This window comes from Herpailurus yagouaroundi, unplaced genomic scaffold, assembly GCF_014898765.1.
Source record: "Herpailurus yagouaroundi ecotype Mexico unplaced genomic scaffold, PumYag 141, whole genome shotgun sequence".
NCBI classification, from domain to species: domain Eukaryota; kingdom Metazoa; phylum Chordata; class Mammalia; order Carnivora; family Felidae; genus Herpailurus; species Herpailurus yagouaroundi.
Window position 1 is genome coordinate 73,049,225 of NW_024412396.1, and position 23,865 is coordinate 73,073,089.

General features: G+C 45.5%; 1 non-coding gene across 1 annotated transcript; it reads left to right on the forward strand.

The window, feature by feature from the left end:
* Nucleotides 1–7,211: 7,211 nt before the first annotated feature.
* On the forward strand, nt 7,212–7,341 carry LOC121032523 (small nucleolar RNA SNORA33). The gene has a single exon (XR_005791345.1). It is a non-coding gene; the product is annotated as a small nucleolar RNA SNORA33 (small nucleolar RNA).
* The last annotated feature ends 16,524 nt before the right edge of the window (nt 7,342–23,865 follow it).

Consider the following 23,865-nt stretch of genomic DNA (forward strand, 5'->3'; position numbering starts at 1 on the left):
GAAGCTGGTTCTTTGAAAGAATTAACAAAATTGATAAACCACTAACAAGTTTGATCAAAAAGAAAAAGGAAAGGACCCAAATAAAATCAAGAATGAAAGAGGAGAGATCACAACCAACACAGCAGAAATAAAAACAATAATAAGAGAATATTATGAGCAATTATATGCCAATAAAATGGGCAATTGGGAAGAAATGGAAAAATTGCTAGAAACATATACAGTACCAAAACTGAAACAGGAAGAAATAGAAAATTTGAACAGACCCATGACCAGTAAGAAAATCGAATTAGTAATCAAAAATCTCCCAAAAAACAAGAGTCCATGGCCAGATGGCTTTCCAGGGGATTCTACCAAACATTTAAGGAAGAGTTAACACCTATTCTCTTGAAGCTGTTCCAAAAAATAGAAATGGAAGGAAAACTTCCAAACTCTTTCTATGAAGCCAGCATTACCTTGATTCCAAAACCAGACAGAGACCCCACTAAAAAGGAGAACTATAGACCAATTTCCCTGATGAACATGGATGCAAAAATACTCAACAAGGTATTAGCCAACCAGCTCCAACAATACATTTAAAAAATTATCCACCACAACCAAGTGGGATTTATACCTGGGATGCAGAGCTGGTTCAATATCCACAAAACAATTAACGTGATTCATCACATCAATAAAAGAAAGGACAAGAACCATATGATCCTCTCCACAGATGCAGAGAAAGCATTTGACAAAATACAGCATCCTTTCTTGATAAAAACCCTCAAGAAAGTAGGGATAGAAGGAGCATACCTCGAGATCATAAAAGCCATATATGAACGACCCAATGCTAATATCATCCTCAATGGGGAAAAACTGACAGCTTTCCCCCTAAGGTCAGGAACAAGACAGGGATGTCCACTCTCACCACTATTATTCAACATGGTATTGGAAGTCTTAGCCTCTGCAATCAGACAACACAAAGAAATAAAAGGCATCCAAATCGGCCAGGAGCAGGTCAAACTTTCACTCTTCACAGATGAAATGATACTCTATATGGAAAACCCAAAAGATTCCACCAAAAACCTGCTAGAATTGATTCATGAATTCAGCAAAGTTGCAGGATATAAAATCAATACACAGAAATTGGTTGCATTCCTATATACCAACAATGAAGCGGCAGAAAGAGAAATCATGGAATCAATCCCATTTACAGTTGCACCAAAAGCCATAAACTACCTAGGAATAAATCTCACCAAAGAGGTGAAAAATCTATATGCTGAAAACTATAGGAAGCTTATAAAAGATATTGAAGAAGACACAAAAAAATGGAAAAATATTCCATGCTCCTGGATAGGAAGAAAAAGTATTGTTAAAATGTCGATACCACCCAAAGCACTCTACATATTCAATGCAATCCCTATCAAAATAAGATGAGCATTCTTCACAGAGCTAGAACAAATAATCCTAAAATTTGTATGGAACAAGAAAAGACCCCAAATAGCCAAAGCAATCTTGAAAAAGAAAACCAAAGCAGGAGGCATGACAATCCCAGACTTCAAGCTATACTACAAAGCTGTCATCATCAAGACAGTATGGTACTGGCACAAGAACAGACACTCAGATCAATGGAACAGAATAGAGAACCCAGAAATGGACCCACAAACATATAGCCAACTAAACTTTGACAAAGCAGGAATATCCAATGGAATAAAGACAGTCTCCTCAGCAAGTGGTGCTGGGAAAACTGGACAGCGACATGCAGAAGAATAAATCTGACCACTTTCTTACACCAGACACAAAAATAAACTCAAAATGGATGAAAGACCTAAACACAAGACAGGAAGCCATCAAAATCCTCAAGGAGAAAGCAGGCAAAAACCTCTTTGATCTTGGCTGCAGCAACTGCTTACTCAACACGTCTCCAGAGGCAAGGGAAACAAAAGCAAAAATGAACTACTGGGACCTCATCAAAATAAAAAGCTTCTGCACAGCAAAGGGAACAATCAGCAAAACTAAAAGGCAACTGACAAATGGGAGAAGAGATTTGCAAATAACATATAAGATAAAGGGTTAGTATCCAAAATCTATAAAGAATTTATCAAACTCAACACCCAAAAAACAAATAATCCAGTGAAGAAATGGGCAGAAGACATGAATAGACACTTCTCCAAAGAAGACATCCAGATGGCCAACCGACACATGAAAAAATGCTCAACATCACTCATCATCAGAGAAATACAAGTCAAAACCACAATGAGACACCACTTCACACCTGTCAGAATGGCTCACATGAACAACTCAGGCAACAACAGACGTTGGCGAGGATGCAGAGAAAGAGGATCTCTTTTGCACCACTGGTGGGAATGCCAGCTGGTGTAGCCACTCTGGAAAACAGTGTGGAGGTTCCTCAAAAAACTAAAAATAGGGGCGCCTGGGTGGCGCAGTCGGTTAAGCGTCCGACTTCAGCCAGGTCACGATCTCGCGGTCCGTGAGTTCAAGCCCCGCGTCAGGCTCTGGGCTGATGGCTCAGAGCCTGGAGCCTGTTTCCGATTCTGTGTCTCCCTCTCTCTCTGTCCCTCCCCCATTCATGCTCTGTCTCTCTCTGTCCCAAAAATAAATAAAAAACGTGGGAAAAAAATTAAAAAAAAAAACAAACTAAAAATAGAACTACCCTACAACCCAGCAATTGCACTACTAGGCATTTATCCAAGGGATACAGGTGTGCTGATTCGAAGGGACATATGCACCCCCATGTTTATAGCAGCTCTATCGACAATAGCCAAAGTATGGAAAGAGCCCAAATGTCCATCTATGGATGAATGGATAAAGAAAATGTGGTTTATATATACAACAGAGTATCACTCGGCCATCAAAAAGAATGACATCTTGCCATTTGCAACTACACGGATGGAACTGGAGGGTATTATGCTAAGTGAAATTAGTCGGTCAAAGAAAGACAAAAATTATATGACTTCACTCATATGAGGACTTTAAGAGACAAAACAGATGAACATAAGGGAAGGGAAATAAAAATAATATAAAAACAGGGAGGGGGACAAAACAGAAGAGACTCATAAATGTGGAGAACAAACTGAGGGTTTTGGGAGGGGTTATGGGAGGGGGATGGGCTAAATGGGTAAGGGGCACTAAGGAATCTACTCCTGAAATCATTGTTGCACTATATGCTAACTAATTGGGATATAAATTTTTAAAAATAAAAAATTAAATTAAAAAGAAAAATTCTGAGCTTTGAAAAAGAAAAGAAAGTCTGAACTTTTAGTGAGAAGTCCATTGTTGCCAGTGGATTTGGGCATTGCAATTCTTAAACTATTTTCTGCGTAGGGTTGAGCAAAAAAGTAAACATGGATGTTACTAAAAACCAAGGTTCTTTGTACAAGAAGGAGGGTGCACAAATGAGGTGGGGAGGACTGGAAGAACCCCAAGATGTTGGAATGAAATTAGAACTATCAATATGAGCTAATTCTTAAATATTTACTTGTTAGCTCTCTCCGCTGAATTGACCTAGAAGTTGGTAACAGGCCTGGGGCAAGAAAAGTCAAAATTATTGGTGCCAGAAAGTAAGGAAGCATTCAAAACTCATGGAGACATGTCAAAATTTTATAAGAATTGGTCTGAGGAAGCTCCCATCAGACAACTTGGGTGGAATTTTATCATCAATGAGCATAAAGCATTGAATTTAAAAAATGAAATTTTAAAAGGAGGATTCCAGCTCCGGCCATAGGAAATGCCTTGGAGAGCTAAGCCCCTTGCTGACAACAACTGAAAAATAGATGAAAAAACCTTGGGAGGGCACTGGAGAACAGCCAAGGCGGACAGAACTTGAAAGGATACGCCCTGCGAGAGGAGAGAAGTGCGTGGTAGGAATTGCACAAACATCCCCACTTTTTCCATAGGGGCATTTTCCACTTCCCAATGCAAGGACACCAAATCCAGCCAGAAAGCAGAAGACCTAGGGGACTGGGGAGACAGAGTGGATTCAGAGCTGCCAAATCAGCTGGGACTTGAGGGGTAGAATTGTGAGATGGTGAAATTCTCTGCACGAATGCCTCTCAAGTCACCGTCTCAAGTTGGGATTGCTCAGGGTGAGACCCTAAGACTCCATGCAAACAAATTGGTAGACTAAGGAGCTAAGGGGGGACACACCAGCCAGTGAAGAACGATAGAGGCAGATGTTGGAGTTCATGCCCCACAGGACTGAGGGTCTTTGGGAGAGCCCCTGGGCTTTCAGATGAGTCTGCAAAAGGGCCACATCTTAGAAGCTAGGGAAATGCTCTGGGACTAAGGATCACATCAAGGAGTACAGATTATCCTAGGAGTGAGGGGAAATTAGAATAAGCCAACCCTAATAGAACTCAAGACCAACGCTCAGCAAGGTCAAGGAGATCTGGTAGACTGCATGTCAGAAGAAAAAGCCTCTTAGGAGGAAAATAACATAATGTAGAGTCTCTTCACCTTTATATCTACAACATCTGGCATCCAAACAAAAATTGTAACGCATTTAAAAAAAAAAAAAAAAAAAGGATCGAGATGCCTGGGTGGTTCAGTCAGTTAAGCATATGACTTCAGCTCAGGTCATGATCTCGCGGTTCTAGAGTCTGAGCCCCGCATCAGGCTCTGTGCTGACAGCTCAGAGCCTGGAGCCTGCTTCCGATTCTGTGTCTCCCTCTCTCTCTGCCCCTCCCTCACTCGCACTCTATCTCTCTCTCACTCTCAAAAATAAACATTTTTTAAAAATTTATTTTTAAAATAAAGGACCAAATGACTGAAAACCAAAAGTTTCATTTTGGTGAAGACACAAAATGACAAAAGAGACCAAAACTATAATGATAATAACAATAGGTTTTGAATCATAAATGATTTTTGTGAAGTTTTGAATCACAGATGATTCAGACATTTGAGGCTAGCAATGAAAGAATTTTAAAATAACTCTGATTCATATGTGCAAGGAAAGAGGGAAATTCACTGAGGACCTGGGATTTATACTTTTAAAAGAGTCTAATGGAAGTTCTAAAAATGAAAAATATTGAAATTAAAAATTCAATAGGTGGTATTAAGAGCCAAAGAGAAAGAGAAACTCCAGAGTGAATCACAGAGATAAAAAATAATCTTGTGGTGTTTACATACCAATGTCCTGCTGGAGGAAGAAATCTCTTATGCAAACAGAACAGACCATACCCTCAAAATATTCAGAACCAGAGGTGAACTCAAACTAACTAGACCAGTAACCCAGACCCGACCAAACTCCTAATTCTACCTGTGTAAAAGGGAAAAAGGCACACTGTCTCTGGGGGAAAATTAATATTTATTTTAGCCTTTATTGTTTTCTTTTTTAAGAAAATGCTCAGCATAAAGTCACTATTTGCAAGACATGCAAAGAAGCAGGAAAATGTGACCCCCAAATCAGGGGGAAAAAAACTGTCACAGGAAACAGACCAATAGATGACCCTGATGCTGAATTTAGCAGTCAAAAGCTTTAAGATAACTATTATAAATATTTAAAAATCAGATTAGAGCAGAAGATAGCCAACATGTATTAAAAGATGGGGAATTTCAACAGATAAATGGAGTCTCTAGAAAAGAATGAGATGGCAATCAAGAATTTAAAATTTCATTATCTGACACAGTGTAAAAAAAAAGGATTAGTGGACTTCAAGACAAGTCCGTAGGAATTGACCAAAATGAAGCCCGAAAAACTGGAAGAGAAAAAAAATGAGAATACAGCAATGGGATGTGTGAGACAATATCCAGAGTTTCAGACATAATTTCCAAGATATTCAGGATCTAATAGAAAAGCCAGAATTATCCTAGAACCAGGAGCACATCAAGTGAGTGAGAAAACAATTAATAGACGCTAAGAAGGAGATGATGATACTAGTGTTGGAATTATCCAGAAGGGATTTTAAAGCAGCTCATCATAATGAGCAATTACAAACACACTTGAAACAAATAAAAGTGTAGAAAGTTTCAGCAAAGAAACAGAAAATAGAAAGAAGATCCAAATGGCAATTTGGGGACTAAAAGATATATTAACCCAAATTAAAGTCTCATTGTATGGAGTCAACAGAAAAATGGATAGGACAGAGGAAAGAATCAGTGAACGTGGAGGTAGAAAAACCTAAAGCAACAAACCTGAACAGAGAAAAAATAGAACGCCAAAGAATGAAAGACCCTCGGGGACCTGTGGGATGGTAACAAAAGGTCTAACATTCATGTCATTGGAGTCCCCGAAGGAAAGAGCAAAGAGTACAGAGCCAGAAAACCATTCAAAGAAATATGGTTGAAGGCATCCCAAATTTGGCAAAAGACATAAACCTACCCATTCAAGAAGTTGAGCCAACACCCACCCTGATAAACCCAAAGAAACCCACACCACAACACATCCTGATCAATCTTCAGAAAACTAAAGACCAAGGAAAAATCTTGAAGCAGTGAGAAAGGACATGTAACCTATGGGAGGAAGCCAGCTTGAGTGGCAGTGGATTTCTCTTCAGAAACCAGGGAGGCTGGAAGGAAGTGACCCGTTTTTTCAAGCGCTAAAAGCAAAGAACTGTTAGCTCTGAATTCTGTATCAGGCAAAATTCCTTCCAGAAGGAATGGGAAGTAAAATACTCTAAGGTGAAGGAAAGCTAAGAGAATTTTATACCAGCAGATCTTAAAAGACTGGCCAAAGGAAGTTCTTGAAACAGAAGGGAAATGATAAAAAAAGGAATCTTGGAAGATCAGAAAGGAAAAAGGAACAGCATCAGGAGCAAATAGTGAGTAAATGCAATAGAGTTTTCTTCTCTTGAGTTTTCTAAATTATGTTTGATGGCCAAACCAAAAGGTGTAACACTGTCGGATGTAGATTTCAATGTGTCTAGAGGAAATCCTTAAGATAATTCTATTAGAAACAGGGGAGGCAAAGGGACCGAAAGGGAGGAAGTTTTCTATATTTCACTCAAGGTGGCAAAATGTGGACACCAACAGATCTTTGTGGTGATGGAATGGTTCTGTGCCTCAACTTCAGAAACGATTGTGTGAATCCACACATGTAACAAGATGGTATACAACTGCGCATACACATCATACCGATGTCCGTTCTCTGCTTGCGATAGGCACCATAATTATACAAGATGCCACTACTGGAAACATTGAAGGAAGAGCAGATCAGACTTCTGTGTGCTATCTTCGCAACCTCCAATAAATCTATTGTTGTTTCAATATATAAAATTCTTAAGCCGGCCAATGAATATTTTTACCTGAATGTGTTTCTGCAGAAATTTAAAAAACGCTGGCAAAAGCAATGCCATGTTACGAGCCTTAAAGACACTGAAGTCATTAAGATCCCTGGAAATGACTACAAGAAAAAAATAAATGATTAAAAATAAATAAAAGTTTCTTTTAAAAAAAAAAGAAAGAAAAAGATGAAGGTGAAATGAACAAAATTTTCAGACAAACAAAAGCGAAGTGATTTTGTCACCAGCTTACTAGCTTAGTATACAAGGAATACTAAGCAAGTTTTTTTAGAACAAATGGAAATAGTCCCAGAGGGAGGCACAGAATTATAGGAAAGAATGAGGAATATGAGGAGTAAGTGGTTAAATATATATTTACATTATTTTTATGAATATATGTTAACCATTTAAAATTTATAAAAGAGAAGTAAAAATATGTGAAAACGTCAGCGTACAGGGCAGAAGGGGAAAATTGTAGCAAAGCTTTTCTAACATTCTTGCACTGTCTGGGAAGTGATAAAAGTGTGAATTTAAGGGAGACTGTAGCAAATCAGAAATGCATATTGAAATCTCTAGCCTATAAAACCACTAAAGTGATACAAAAATGCCTACCTAAAGATCTAGCAGGTCAAATGTACTAATACTTGATTATTCTCAAATAAAGTAGGAAAGGTCGGTTAAGGAAAAAGAAACAGAATGGAACATATAGAAAACATGGTAGGATGGCAGACTTAAAGCTAACCATAAGTTCATTGTATTAAATGTAATGGAATAAACACTCCAATTAAAAGACAAAAATGTCAGGCTTGGTAAAAATCAAGACCCACTGTGTGCTGTTGACCAGGTGGACACTCTACACAGAGGGATGACTGAAGGGCACAGAAAGGTTGAAAGTGAGAGGCTGGAAGTAGATGCCATCATCACCCAATAAATCTGTGTTCCACTTTGTCTAATCTTTTGTTAAATCTTTCTAGTGAGTCCTTTTATTTCAGATACTGTCTTTTTCGGCTCTAGAATTCCTGTTGGATTATTTTTAATGGATTCCAGTTCTCTTTTGAAATTCTCCACCTTTTTATGCATTTTCTTGATCTTTTTCCTGTTGCCTTAAGCACGTTGATGATGGTTACTTTAAAGTCCACGTCTGATGAAGAGAAATTAGGAAAACAATCCCGTTTGCAATTGCACCAAAAATAATAAAGCACTAGTAGAGCCCCTAGGAATAAACTTAACCAAAGAGGTAAAAGACCTGTACTCTGAAAACTATAAAACATTGAGGAAAGAAATTGAAGATGACACAAAGAAACAGAAAGGCATCCCATGCTCATGGATTGGAAGAACAAATACTGTTAAAATGTCTATACTACCCACGGCAATGTACAGATTAAATGCAATCTCTACCAAAATACCAACAGCATTTTTCACAGTACTGGAACAAACAACCCCAAAATGTATATGGAACCACAAAAGACCTCAAATAGCCAAGGCAACCTTGAAAAAGAAAAACATAGCTGGAGGCATCACAATTCCAGATTTCAAGTTATACTACAAAGCTGTAGTCATCAAAACAGTATAGCACTGGCAGGAAGATAGACATATAGATCAATAGAACAGAATAGAATAGAAAACCCAGAAATGAGCCCGCAATTATATGGTTGATTAATCCTCAACAAAGCAGGAAAGAATATCCAACGGGAAAAAGACTTTCTCCAGCAAATGGCATTGGGAAAACTGGACAGCCACATGCAAAAGAAATGAAACTAGACCACTTTCTTATGCCATACACAAAAATAAATTCAAAATGCACTAAAAACCTGTGAGACCTGAAACCATAACAATACTAGAAGAAACCACGAACAGTAATTCCTCTGACATCAGCCATAGCAACATTTTTCTAGATATGTCTCCTGAGGCAAGGAAAATAAAAGCAAAGTTAAACTACTGGGACTTCATCAGAATCAAAGGCTTCTGCACAGTGAAGGAAACAATGAACAAAACTGAAAAACCTATGGAATGGGAGGAGATACTGGAAATGACATATTCAGTGAAGGGCTAGTATCCAAAATATACAAAGAATTGATACAACTCAACATCCAAAAAACAAATAATCCCATTAAAAATGGGCAGAAGACACAGACATTTCTCCAAAGAAGACATACAGATGGCCGACAGACACATGGAAAGATGTTCAACATGACTTGTTATCAGGGAAATGCAAATCAAGATATCAGCTCACACCCGTCAGAATGGCTAAGGTCAACAGCCCAAGAAACAACAGGTGTTAACAAGGATGTGGAGAAAGGAGAACCCTCTTTTTCTGTTGGTGGGAATGCAAACTGGTGCAGCCACTGTGGAAAACAGTATGGAGGTTCCTCAGAAAGCTAAAAATAGAACTGCTGTATGACCCAGTAATCACACTACTGGGTATTTATTCAAAAAAAAAAAATACAGAAACACTAAATCAAAGGGATAGATGCAATCCCTATGTTTATAGCAGCATTATTTATAACAGCCAAGATTGGGAAGCAACCTAAGTGTCCATTGATTGATGAATGGACAAAGATATATATGGAATATTACTCAGCCATAAAAAAGAATGAAATCTTGCCATTTGCAGCAGCATGGATGGAGCTAGAGAGCATCACGCTAAGTGAAATAGGTCCATCGGAGAAAGACAAATACCATACGATCTCACTCACAAATGGAATGTAAGAAACAAAACAAATGAGCCAAGGGAAGAAAGAGAAAGAGAGAAAGACAAACCAAGAATCAGACTCTTAACTGTAGAGAACAAATAGATGGTTAGAGGGGAGGTGGGTGGGGGGGTGGGTGACATAGGTGATGGGGATTAAAGAGCACACTTATCCTGACGAGCACTAATGTATGGAATTGTTGAATCACTATAGTATACACCTGGAATTAATGTAACACTGTAGGTTAACCAACCGGAATTAAAATAAAAAACTTAATAAAACATATAAGGTCCATGTGTGCTCGCTCTAGCACCTCCGTCCGCTTTCTCTTTCTGCCCAGTTTTTGTTGCCAGTTTAGAGCTACTATAAATAACATTTTCACCAATATATGTAAACCTGTGTTTAAAACGCACCTGTCTTTCTCGTTTAAGGTAGAAGCCGAGATTGTTGACCGGAGACCTTTCTTCTTTTCTAATGTATATGTTTACTGCTACCAAGTCCCACAAATCAAATATTGTTGTGTTTTCATTTGCATCCAGTTCCTAAAACGTTCTAATTTCTGTTTTGATTTCTTCTTTGATCCATGGATTATTTTACAAGTGTGTTATTTTGTTTCCAATTATCTGGGGATTTTCTGGAGACTTTTCTGTTGCCGATTTCTAATTTAATTCCATTGTTGTCAAAGGGCATATTTGCTAGGATTTGGATCCTTTTAAATGTATCAAGACTGATTGTATGCCTCCCAGTATCATCAGTCTTTGTAAATATTCTGCATGCATACACATGCCAAAATCTGTGTATTCCTGCCAATTTTGGGTAGAGTGTCCTGTAAAGGTCCATTGGGTCAAGGTAGCTGATAGTGTTGTTCAAGTTTCCCATGTCCATGCTGATTTTCTGTCTAATCGCTCTCATAGATGGTTGAAAAGAGGGATGAAATCTCTGCGTGTGATTGGGTCTCTGTCTCCTCGCCAAGTCTGTTCCCGCGTGTTTCAGATCAGTTATTAGCTGTGTACAGGTTTGGGACTGTTTTGTCTTCTCGATGAAACACTTCTCATTACAAAATGAGCTTCCTCATTCTTGGTAATATTCTTCACTCTTAAATCCACTTTGTTTAATGGTTATTTGGTGACTCCAGCTTTCTTTGCATTAGTATTAGCATGGCATGCTACGCTCCCTCCTTTCGCTTTTAATCTATTCATCTATCTGTATATGTAGAGTGAATTTCCTATGGACAGAAGACAGTCGACTCTCACGTTTGTATCCAGTCTGTCAATCTATGATTTTCACTTGGGTGTTTCGATCATTTACATTCCATTGTAGTTTTGATCAGGTTTAAGCTTATCGTGCTATTTGTTTTCTATCTGCTTCATCCATCTCTGTGCTCTTTATCCCCCTTTTCTGGCTTCTTTTGGATTACTTGTTTTTCATGATTCCATCTTATCTCTCTTGGCTTATTAGTCCTCTTTACTGCTTCTGTGGGCGTTTTCTAGATTGTAGTATACATCTTTATCTCATCACAGTCTACACTTAAGGATACGCCATTTCACGTTTCGTAGAAGAAACTTACACTAGTAAACTTCCATTTCTCTACTCGTGACCTTACTGCTACTCTCGTCATACATTTTGTCTTCTACAAATGTACGAAGCCAGCAATATGCTGTTATTATGGTTCTTCACAAAAGACGTCAACCACTGTTTAAACCTTACACATTTGCTGATGTGGCCGTGGTCCCAGGTGTTCTTTGTTCCTTTGTTGGAAATGCATTCCTGTAGGGCGCCATGTTCCCTCTGCTTGGCGCGTCCAGTAACATTTCCTGCAGTGCTGGTGTGCGGCTCACCAACTTTCTCAGCTTCTGTATTTCTGAAAAGTTCTTTATTTCTCCCTCATTGTTGAAAGATATTTTACTAGATACAAGAGGGTAGGTTTTTTTTTTTCTTTCAGCATTTTGAAGATGTTGCCTCGCTGTCTCCTTGCTTTGATGGTTTTTGATGAGAAATCTGCTGTCACCTTTAGCTTTGTTCCTCAGTACATAACAAGTCTTCTTTTCTCTGGCTGCTTTTAAGATGTTCTCTCAATCACTACTTTAGAGCAATTTGATTATGATGTGTTTAAGGTGGTTTTACTCAGGTTTCTTGTGTTTGGAATTCACTGAGTTCTTGAGGATGTGAGTTTATACTTTTCATCAAATTTGAAGCACCTTTAGCTATTATTTCTTCAAACATTCTTTATGTCCCCCCCTCGTTCTCCTCTCCTTCCAGGACTCCCAAGTACCTACCCATAGCTCACTGATTCTCTTCATTTTTTAATTCTCTTTTCTGTGTCCGATTTTAGTTTTTATTTGTTGCATCTTCAGGTCTCCTAATATTTTCTTCCACAGTGTCCAGAAGTCTGCTGACTCTGTTCATCTTGCAGATTGCTGTTTCATCTATGGAAGTTGGACTTGGGCCATCGACATCTTCCATGACTCTACTTGACTTTTTGAACATATGAAATAACAGCTGTAATAATTGCTTTAATGTCCCTGTCTGCTAATCCTAAAATTGGTGTCAGATCTGGGCTGGTTTCAATGGATTGACTGCTCCCATCATTATGGGCTACGTTTTTCGGGCTTTCTTCATGCCCGGTAACTTTTGCTCTGGTGAAAGATGTTGTAAATTTTACCTTATTGGGCGTTGGCTAATTTTGTCTTCCTGTGAATATTCTTGAGTTTTGTTCTGAGGTGCTGTTAATGTCCTCGGAAATAGTGTGATCCTTTGGAATCTTCCTGTGGAGATGTGTTGGGTTGACCAGAGCAGTGCTTGGTCTAGGAGTAATTATTTCCCACTACTGAGGGCAAACCCTTCTGTGCAGTCTACCTAAGGTCCCATGCATCAATGGAGTTTTCCAGTATGGGTGGTTGGAGGAGGCTCTATTCACAGTCTTGTGTGAGCCCTGAGGACTATTGTCTCTAGCCTTTGGGTGGTCCTTTCCCCAGCTCAAGTCACTGCTTCACAGGCATGCACTGATCACTACTAGGCTGGATCCTCCGGGCTGGGGATGGGGGCTACCCACGTAGATCTCCAGGGTTCTGTCCCTGCGCAGCAACCTCCTGTCAGACCCTCTGTCCTGTCACGTGCCCTGTCCTCCTCAGGCTCTTAGCTCCGTCCTCTTAACCTCAGGAGCCCACCCAGCTCCATCCCGGAAGCTGTCAAGGCAGGACACTGGGGCAATGACAGGGCGTGCCCCACATACTTCTCGTCTCTCAGGAATCACCACTTTTTGTCGCCTGGTGCCCTGGGTCTTGAAAGCCACTGCTTCGTATATTTTATTCATTCTTTCACTGATGCAGGCGGTAGGACATATCTGATCCCTGTTATTCCATGTTGGTGACCAGCAGAATGGTGACTAGCCATTCGTATGTAATGTAACTATCAACATATTTAGGCTCAAATATACTAGTAATTACTGGCATGTTTATTAAAAATAATAAGTGCCTTACGCTCTCCCATGCGATCTGTATTCCTTTCGCTCTCTTGACAATCAGCTTTTGAATGAATTACTTTTTATTATTCCCCTTTTTTCTCTATGAGCTGAGAAGTTATACAGGCTTTTATTATCCTTTTAGTAGTTACTCCAGAGATTACAACACGCTTCCTGAACTCATCAACGTCTAACATCAAATGATGCCTTTATGAAGAAGGCAAAGATCTCAGAACGTTTCAACTCTACCCACCCCCCAAATTACAGACGGACGCCACCGCACATTTCCATCCTATCGTGCGTTTAACCCAACATGATGTTATTGCTGCCACCCACTATCAGCATCCGCTAAGGTGCACTGATATGTCTACTGCTTGGCTGTTCTTTATGCCTTCCTGCATCTCTCTTCTTCCCGAGACCATCCTTTTGCCCGAAGAACACCTCTTAGTATTGTCTTTCGTGTTGCTCTTCTTACGCCAAAGGCTCTCTGCTTTTCTGTCTGAAAATGTCTTTATTTACCCTTCGGTCTTGAAGGGTATTTTCTTTGCATACAAAATCTTACTTCAACAGCTATCTGACTTGTGGCCCTTTAAAGATACCATTCGGATGCCCCGGGTTCCTTTATTTATTTTGAAAATCAGATTCTCAGGGGGCCTGGGTGGCTCAGTGGGTTGCACATCCAGCTTCGACTCAGGTCACGATCTCACGGCTTGTGAGTTCGAGCCCGGCGTCGGGCCCTGTGCTGACAGCTCGGAGCCTGGAGCCTGCTTCCGATTCTGTCTCCCTCTCTCTGGCCCTCCCCGCTCGTGCTCTGTCTCACTCTCCCTCTCAAAAATAAAAAAATAAACTGAAAATCAGCTGTCAGCCTAAGGGAAAGAGATGAGACCACCCCCTTTGCTTTGGATGGAGACCACCAGCTTGGTGGGAGGTGAGGGGTGGGCAGAAGCATTCCAGCCTTTGGGGGGTGGGGAAGTAGAATTCACCCTTGAATCATCTCTCGACTCTAAAACTGGATGAAGGCAACCATAGGGTGTTGGTGCCCCCTGGTGCCTGGCGGAAGCAAGCCTCAACCACAGGCAGGAAGACCCTCCAGCATCTCGAAGTGTTTCTCTAATGTGACAAATACACGTTCCGTCCCACAGCGACCCTACAAGGGGACAAGACAAGGTGGAGAAGTACAAGGGAAAACGTAACAACCCCACGGGCATCCAGATATTGACATTCTCAGCGACTATCAGACACATCTCAAAATAAGTACGTGTTGACTGTTTAAGCAGATAAAAGGCAAGGCTGAGAATTTTGGCAGAGATTCGAAAAGTGTAAAAAGGAAGAAAGAGATAGACTCGTATCACGTGCCTCTTAAGGTCCGTGCAGGCTCTCTCAGCCGCACCTGTCCCAGAGCACTTGGCCGTTTGTTCTGCGTCAGCCGTCACCGTGGTAACTGGTTCTAGGTGGGCCCCACCCCCACCCCGACTCCAGGCAGGCGCACCTCAGCAGCCTTGCACGTCAGGCCCGCCCTGGGTGCCACTGGGGTCCAACGCAGGTTGTCCTGGTTTCCACGGCAGCATGAAAAGCTCCAGGACTCGCCCAGCACTCACGTCTGTGCGAAAGTAGGGGAGTTAATACTCCGTGGCATGAACCATTGACGAACGGGGCTTGGGCACTGGCTTGTAAGGAAACTATTCCCCCTCCTCCTGGACAGAACGTGCTGATACTCAGCCTCTTGCAAGATGAGGCTGAGATGGAATAAGCAGCCGACTCTTCTCCGAGCCTGTACCCACCATGCCCTGTGTCACTCCTGACTGCCTGATCTCTCTCTCTCTCTCTAAGACGATGGTAGCCCAGAACCTTTGCCTCACCTCTTCCTTCCCAGGTGCGTGAGTGTCCCGTGGCTGCCAAAGCAACGTACTGAAAATGGGTGACTGAAAATGACAGCAATGTCTTGTCTCAGGCTTCTGGAGCCGGGAGTCCAAAATCAAGGAGTCAGCCGGGCTGTGCTGTCTTCAAAGGCTCCAGGGGAGAAAGTTTCCTTGCTACTTCTAGCTTCTGGTGACCCCAGGCATTCCAGGCTTGTGACAGCCATCCTCCGACCTCTGACCCGTCCCCACACGGTGGTATCTCCTGGGCCTCCTCTCGTTGTGTCCCTGTAGCTGTCAGTCTCTGGGTCCAAATTCCCTTTTGATAAGGGCCCGGTCATACTGGATTAGAACTCACCATAATGACCTCATTTTAACTTCATTACACCTGTAAAGACCCTATTTCGAAATAGGGTCTCATTCTGAGGTACCGGGAGGTTACTTGGGGAGACGTGATTCAAGTCATATCAACAGGGAACCCCGGCTATGACCCAAATAAATAAACAAAAATTTCATTAACTAAATAATAATAAAATAACCGAAATTGTAAACATATTTGGTGGGTGCACTAGCAAATTTTGTCATCTGGAAGAGAATATCCAGAATAAAGCACAAAGGGGGCACTTGGGTGGCTCAGTCGGTTAAGCATGCGACTCTTGGCTTCAGCTCAGGTCATGATCTCACGGCTCATGAGATCAAGCCCCACGTCTGGATCTGAACTGACAGCACGGAGCCTTCTTGGGATCCTCTCTCTCCCCCCTCTCTCTGCCTCTCCCCTGCTTGAGCTCCCTCTCTCAAAATAAATAAATAAACATTCTTAAAAAAAACAAAACAGAGGGGCTCCTGGGTGGCTTGGTCGGTTAAGCGTCCGACTTCGGCTCAGGTCATGATCTTACGGTCTGTGAGTTCGAGCCCCGCGTCGGGCTCTGTGCTGACAGCTCAGAGCCTGGAGCCTGTTTCCGATTCTGTGTCTCCCTCTCTCTCTCTGACCCTCCCCCGTTCATGCTCTGTCTCTCTCTGTCTCAAAAATAAATAAATTAAAAAAAAAAAACGTTAAAACAAAAACAGAATAAAGCACGAGGAAAGAAAAGAGTGGAGGGAAAACACAAACAGAAGAGGTTCTAAGATCTCACCAGTCCTATTCAACACAGTACTGGAAGTCCTCACCAGAGCAACCGGGCAAGGAAAAGACATAAAAGCATGCAAATCAGAAAAGAAAAAGTCAGATTATCTGTTTGCAGGTGACATGATGTTATGTGCAAAAAACACTAATGACCCACCACACACACACAGAGTGTTGGGAGAACTAATCTACAAATTCAGTAAAGTTGAAGAATACAAAAATTCACACACAAAAATCAGATGTGTTTCTATAGACTAACAATGAACCGTCCAAAAAGTAAATTAAGGAAATAATCCCATTTAAAATAACATCAAAGGGGCGCCTGGGTGGCGCAGTCGGTTAAGCATCCGACTTCAGCCAGGTCACGATCTCGCGGTCTGTGAGTTCGAGCCCCGCGTCAGGCTCTGGGCTGATGGCTCAGAGCCTGGAGCCTGTTTCCGATTCTGTGTCTCCCTCTCTCTCTGCCCCTCCCCCATTCATGCTCTGTCTCTCTCTGTCCCAAAAATAAATAAATGTTAAAAAAGTTTAAAAATAAATAAATAAATAAATAAATAAATAAATAAAATAAAATAACATCAAAAAGAATAAAGGATTTAGGAAAAGATTTAGTCAAGGAGGTGAGGGACTATAGAAAACTTATAAGAAACCTTATAGAAAACTATAAGATACTGACAAAAGAAATTAAAGGAAGCAGAAATAATGTTCATGGATTGGACGAGTTGCTATGGCTAGAATGTTCATATTACCCAAAGCAGATTCGATGCAGCCTTTATCAAAATCCCAAAGGCCATTTTTCCTGAAATAAAAAAAAAAATCCTAAAATTCATCTGAAACCACAAAGAACCCTGAATGTCCAAAGTGACCTCCAGAGAGACCAAAGGTGAAGGCGTCACATTTCCTGATTTCAAAAGATGCGACCACCAGACAGTAATGAACACAGTACCGGCATGAAAACAGACGTACAGGCCAAAGGATCAGAACAGAGAGGCCAGAAGTAACCCCACATGTGTGCTGGTCAACTGACCTTCAGCAAAGTGTCAACAACACACAACGGGGAGAGGACAGTCTCTTCCACAAATGGTGCTGGGAAAAGTGATATCCGCATGCAAAAGAATGAAATTGGGCCTCATCTGGCACCACGCACGAAAATCAACTCAAAATGGATTAAAGATTTAAATTTAAGACCTGAAACTGTAAACCTCCTGGAAGAAAATATAAGGAAAAGCTTAACGACATGGGTCTTGGCAACGGTTTCTCGGATATGACACCAAGAGCACAGACAACAAAAGCAAAAATCAACAAGTGGGACTGCATCAGATTAAAAAGCTTGTGACCAGGGGCGCCTGGGTGGCGCAGTCGGTTAAGCGTCCGACTTCAGCCAGGTCATGATCTCGCGGTCCGTGAGTTCGATCCCCGCGTCGGGCTCTGGGCTGATGGCTCAGAGCCTGGAGCCTGTTTCCGATTCTGTGTCTCCCTCTCTCCCTGCCCCTCCCCCGTTCATGCTCTGTCTCTCTCTGTCCCAAAAATAAATAAACGTTGAAAAAAAAAAAGATCTTCTCATTTGTGACAACATGGGTGAGCCTGGAAGACATTAGGCTCGGTGAGATAAGCGAGACACAGTACAAATACTCATGACTCCACTCAGATGAGGATCTAAAGTAGTCGAACTCAAGGAAACAGCTTAGAACGGTGGTTACCAGGGACTGGGGGGAGGGAGACAGAAATAGGGAGGTGCTGTTCAACAGGTAAAGTTTTAGTTATACAAGAAGGAGAAGTCCTAGAGATCTGCCGTCCCACGTTGTTCCTGCAGCTGACAATATTGTACTGTGCATTTACAATTTTGTTGTAAGGGGCACCTAGGTGACTCAGTTGAGCATCCGACTTTTAATTTCAACTCAGGTCATGATTCCAGGTTTGAGTTGCGCTCCTCACTGAGCGCCGACCGTGGAATGTGCTTAAGATTCCCTCCCTCCCCGCTCTCCTCAAATAAAAAATAAATAGGGACACTTGGGTGGCTCAGTCGGTTAAGTGCCTGACTTTGGCTCAGGTCATGAGCTCCCGGTTCATGAGTTCGAGCCCCGACTCAGGCTCTGCACGGACAGCATGGAGCCTGCTTCAGACCCTCTGTCTCCCTCTCTCTCTGCCCCTCCCCAGTTTGCTCTCGCGCTCTCTCTCTCTCGCTCGCTCGCTGTCTCTGAAAAATAAACATATAGAAAATATTTTTTAAAATAAGTTAAAAACTTAAAAAGTAAATTTGTGGCAAGGGTAGATAGAACTCATGTTAACTCATGTTTCTTTTATTTTTAAAAATAGAGCTCTTAAACGGGAACCCTCTTGCACTGTTGGTGGGAATGCAAATTGGTGCAGCCGCTCTGGAAAGCAGTGTGGAGGTTCCTCAGAAAATTAAAAATAGACCTACCCTATGACCCAGCAATAGCACTGCTAGGAATTTATCCAAGGGACACAGGAGTACTGATGCATAGGGGTACTTGTACCCCAATGTTTATAGCAGCACTCTCAACAATAGCCAAATTATGGAAAGAGCCTAAATGTCCATCAACTGATGAATGGATAAAGAAATTGTGGTTTATATACACAATGGAGTACTACGTGGCAATAAGAATGAAATATGGCCCTTTGTAGCAACATGGATGGAACTGGAGAGTGTGATGCTAAGTGAAACAAGCCATACAGAGAAAGATAGATACCATATGTTTTCACTCTTATGTGGATCCTGAGAAACTTAACAGGAACCCATGGGGGAGGGGAAGGGAAAAAAAAAAAAAAAAGAGGTTAGAGTGGGAGAGAGGCAAAGCATAAGAGACTGTTGAGAACTGAGAGCAAACTGAGGGTTGATGGGGGGTGGGAGGGAGGAGAGGGTGGGTGATGGGTATTGAGGAGGGCACCTTTTGGGATGAGCACTGGGTGTTGTATGGAAACCAATTTGACAATAAATTTCATATATAAATAAATTAAAAAAAATAGAGCTCTTCCCACCTCGCTGTTGATGAGCCAGGGACCCAGAAGCCAGGAAGGATGGATGGAGCCCACACACGGAGGCGGTGAGAGCAATCACAGGGAAGATCTGGGGGCTGTGACCAGGGAAATGGGGGCCCCAGGAGCCCCGCCTAGGGTCGCCCCGTCCACCTTTGCCGCTTCCCCCGGCACAGCTCCAGCCATGCTCCCCTGGGAACAGCCTCTCCCCCCCCCCCAGCCCTCCTTCCCCCAGGCAGACCCACCGTGTACATCCACATCAGCCTCCAGGCTTGAAATCTCGTGGACCTCGCTCTCTTGCTAACGAGTCTCCCCTGTGGCCTGGGAGATAAAGCCTCAGCTCCTCCAGAGGGTGGACCCCACAGCGCCTGGGGAAAGAGCTTCTGGCGTCGGTGAAGGAGCCGCAGAAGCCGCCGCCCGAGAGAGCCGGCAGGGTCCGGACACCCCAGGGGTGGATCGAGCCACACCTGCAGTGGATGCCTGAGCCAGCAGAACCCTTTGGTGGTTTAAGTCCGTTTAAGTTGGGTTTTGTCATGGCAGGAATAGTCGCAAACCGCACTGAAACACAAACTCCAAAAGGCGGGACGTTGTCAGTCCTGGTTGCCCCGTAACCCCGGCACCTACGTGGGAGGTGCATAGAGGAGGCGGAGGTGAGAGAGGCCCGCGGCCAGGAACAGGTGAGGGACAGCTGAGGGACACGTGGCGGGGGGGGGGGGGGGGGGGGGGGCCCCGGAGGCAGCCTGAGCCGCGAGCTGCCAGGCGTGCCCCGCCTGGGCCGCCAGGCAGCCCTGATGTACCCCGAGACCTGGCCCATCTCCAGCCCCCCAGACACACCCCCAGTTCCCGGGCACCGGCCTGATAACGGGGCCTTCCAGACACTTCGCCACAGTGGAGCTCAAGTCGGAATCCGCATTTGAGGGCGATGCCTCGGGATATCTGCCTGAGCGGTCCGAGATATTCCGCCACAATTTTACCACGAACGGCGTTCTTTGCCCGAACGGGCAGCTGGGGGAGCAGCCGAGCCGCCCTCCCACCCCCACTCAGCTCCTCGGCCTGTGCTGGGGTGTCGGGCACCACGCTCATCCGGCCCGGGGCTCCGCCACTGGCCCAGGTCGGGCAGCTCCCGTCCCTGACCTACTGCGCTGAATTGAGGGGGCCCCAACACTTCAGGCTGAGACAGCCGGAGGCCCGTCCCGACCTGCCTGGGGATGCGGGGGCCGGGGACCCACTGGGGTGGAGGACTGTGCCTGGCCCGGCCCTGCTCGCACCCTTCTCCCCTCGGCTGCCCCTGCCCAATTCAGGCCCCAAGAGTCCTGCCTCCTGGTGGGTCCCTGGCCCCTGCCCTCTTCCCATTCCCGGCTGTTGTGCTCCGGGCTGCTGGAGGAAGCGCCCTCCGGACACCCTCCCCTGCTGAAACCTTCAGTGGCTCCCACTGCCCCCGGGATAGGGGCACCGGCTTGTCAGCCTGCTATCTGCAGCCCAGAGCCCTGCCCTGGGCCACAGTCCATCCCACCTCCTGTCTGGTCCCTCTGGGGAACCAGCATGACCCCTTGGGGCGGTGGTGAGCTCACAGCTTCCTGGGCAGTGCAGAGACTCTGGGGCCCTCTGAGGGCCACAAGCTCACAGTGTGGCCTCTGCCAGGTGCCCCCGGCCGCCCAAGGTTTAAGAGGGACCATCCACGAGTGACCTGGGTGGCTGCAGCTCGTGCAGGAGAACTCAGCCCCACAAGGACCCCCCCCCCACACACACACACACACGAGCACAAACACAGCGATGGAGTCTGCAATTTCTCCCCTGACACAGTCAGTCCTTTGTTTACATTTTCAGACCCTTTCTTAAAAAAAATTTTTGAATGTTTATTTTTGAGAGAGAGAGAGGGAGAGCGCATGAGTGGGGGAGGGGCACAAAGAGAGGGAGACACAGAATCCAAGGCAGGCTCCAGGCTCTGAGCTGTCGGCACAGAGCCCGACGCGGGGCTAGAACCCATGGACTGCGAGATCATGACCTGAGCCGAAGTCGGACACTTAATGGACCGAGCCACCCAGGCCCGGACATGCATTTCTTAAGTAACAAGACTCGAAAGTCAAAGCGCCTCCTCGATCCACGGGCTGCGGGACGGATGCTGTGCTATCAGCGATGGACGCAACGTTGCTCTTTGTCCGTCTCCATCAGAGCTCTCGGGCGCCCGGGTGCTTTGTCCACGGGCAGTAACGTGTTGGAAGAAATCTTTCTTTTTCTGAGCAGCATGTCTCCACAGCGGGCTTCAGATATTCAGTAAACCGTGTTGTGAACAGATGCGCTGCCGTCCGGGCTTCGTGTTCCTTCGAAAGAACGGCCAGTGCGAGGAGCCATCGGAGCGCACGCGACGTTTATCAAGGCCACCGTCTCTCACCCGGGTGGGGTTCGCGGGGGCCCGAAACAATCACAACGGGAACCTCGAAGGGCGCCGGCCACAGGTCACCGCAACAGATAAAACAATCGTGAGAACGTTTGAAATATTGGGGGAATCGGCCAAACGCGACACAGAGACACGAAGCGAGCCAATGGGGTTGGGAAATTGGTGCCGATTGACTTGCTCGGTGTGGGGTCATCACGACCCTTCCAGCGGCAAAAGCCACAGCACCTGCAAAGCCCCACGAGGGGCGGCTGCGTTGCTCCATCGGGTGGTTGCCTACCACACACCAGGCCAACGCTTCCTCCGTGATGCTGCAGACAGCCCCCTGCCGACGCTTTGGGGACAACATGGCGTGCAGGCGGAGGCGAGCGATGGCGCAAGAGGGAACCGCGCTCAGCCTCCAGCCCCAGAGGGATGGCGGCTTCGAGAACAGTCCAGCCCCTCCCCCGGCTAGCGGCGCAGGGCGTGGGGTCTCGAGAGAGCCTCGCATGGTAACAAAAGTGACCACACTGCAAATAGCCCTGATAAGACACTCCTCCTGCCACCCGCCCCGGGGGTACGAAAGCGTCAGGTTAGAAGCGAGAGGCAGGGTTTGGTTCTCTGTGTCCTCAGTTACCTTCCACTTGACAGATCTCCGTGCTGTCACGGCAGAAACTGCCCCCCGGGGACAGGCGGTGCCCTAACGCGGTTCTCGGAGCTTCGCAGCACAGGAGGCGGCCGCGGCCTCCCCAGCATGGACTGCTGGCCTCGCGGTCAGAGCCCGACCCCTGGCCCGTGCACTTGACCTCTCTGGCCGCCTCCTCCTCTGCAGGATGGAGGCTACTTGCCTCAGACAGTAAGTTGTGAAGGAGACACCCGCTGGAAAGCACTGGGCAGGGCTGGGAAATACCGGCCGTTGCTCCACAGGCACACGCGGCCGCCGGGAATGTGGCGAGGATAGCACAGGCCTCGTCACAGGTCTGGTGGGCGCGGAAACGCCGCAGAAGGGCTCGGGACCTCCGCACGTCCCCACCTGGGGCCCCCACGGAAGGCCCAGCGCTCAGCAGAGACCCAGAGATGTCCCTGTGCAGCCGTACGCCCTAGGTCAGCGCTCGGCAGGTGCCCACGGCACCGCCTGTCTCCCCCGACCAGAACCTAAGCCCCTGCTCTCTTCCCGGCACCCAGAGCACCGCCTGGCTCTCAGGAGCACTGGTGCCCAGGACAGGGACACTGTGTAGGGAACCGCAGAGAGAGTCTGAGCCCGTCAGTCACCCAGAGGCATGAGGGCTGGGCTTGCTCCCCCCCACACACACACACGGGGGCGCGTGCAGGACCCTCACAGCAGGCCCGTTACCCACCTGCTGTCCCTTCCCAGCTGCTGCAAAGACCAGCTTTGTTCATCAGCCCCGTGAGGATCCCAAGGCATCAGGTGCAGGAGCTGGTTCTGAAAAGTCCAGGACTCGGTGGGAGAGAAGACGCCGTTCCAGCCAAACCCTCTTCTTCCATGAGGAGGCTGCCGCTTCCGGGGGTCAAGGGGCTGAAATGGGGCAAGAGGGGCACGTGGGCGGCAGAGGCGCCAAGGCCGCGGGCGCAAAATTACCCACCTGCGCGCAATCTCGGGTGTAATTCCAGACCTCCACCACCAGATGGCGGGCCACGACCATTTTTGCTTTTCGCTCGCGGAACAATGTGCGTTACCTACGCTGCTGCGCGGGAGAGGACGCACAGACTTACACTGTCTTTCCGCATGTGCCGGACACTAGTGCGAGTGTGTTTCTCTATTGACTCAGGCCTCGCAAACACCCTACGAGGTGTTAGTTGTGGCCATTTTACAGATGAAGCATCCAAGACTGAGAGAGCCTGAGAAAGCTGCCTGAGGTCACCGGGCAGGGACTCATGGGAGCGGGACCAAACCCAGGCCTTGCGTCCCCAGTCTGCACTCTGCACCCGCTGCTGCTTCCCATTTGCCCTCTATGATTTCTCGAAGGTTCAAGTTCATGCTCTAGCAAATTCTGTCCCTAGGATGCCAAGCTGTCGCTTGAAATGCTAGGGGGCGAGCTTCGTGCACCAAAGGTAGGACCACTGTGCTCCCCTGACTCCCTCTCCCCTCCGGCCTCTTGCCTCCTCCCTCCACCCTCCTCCCTCCACCCTCCCCCC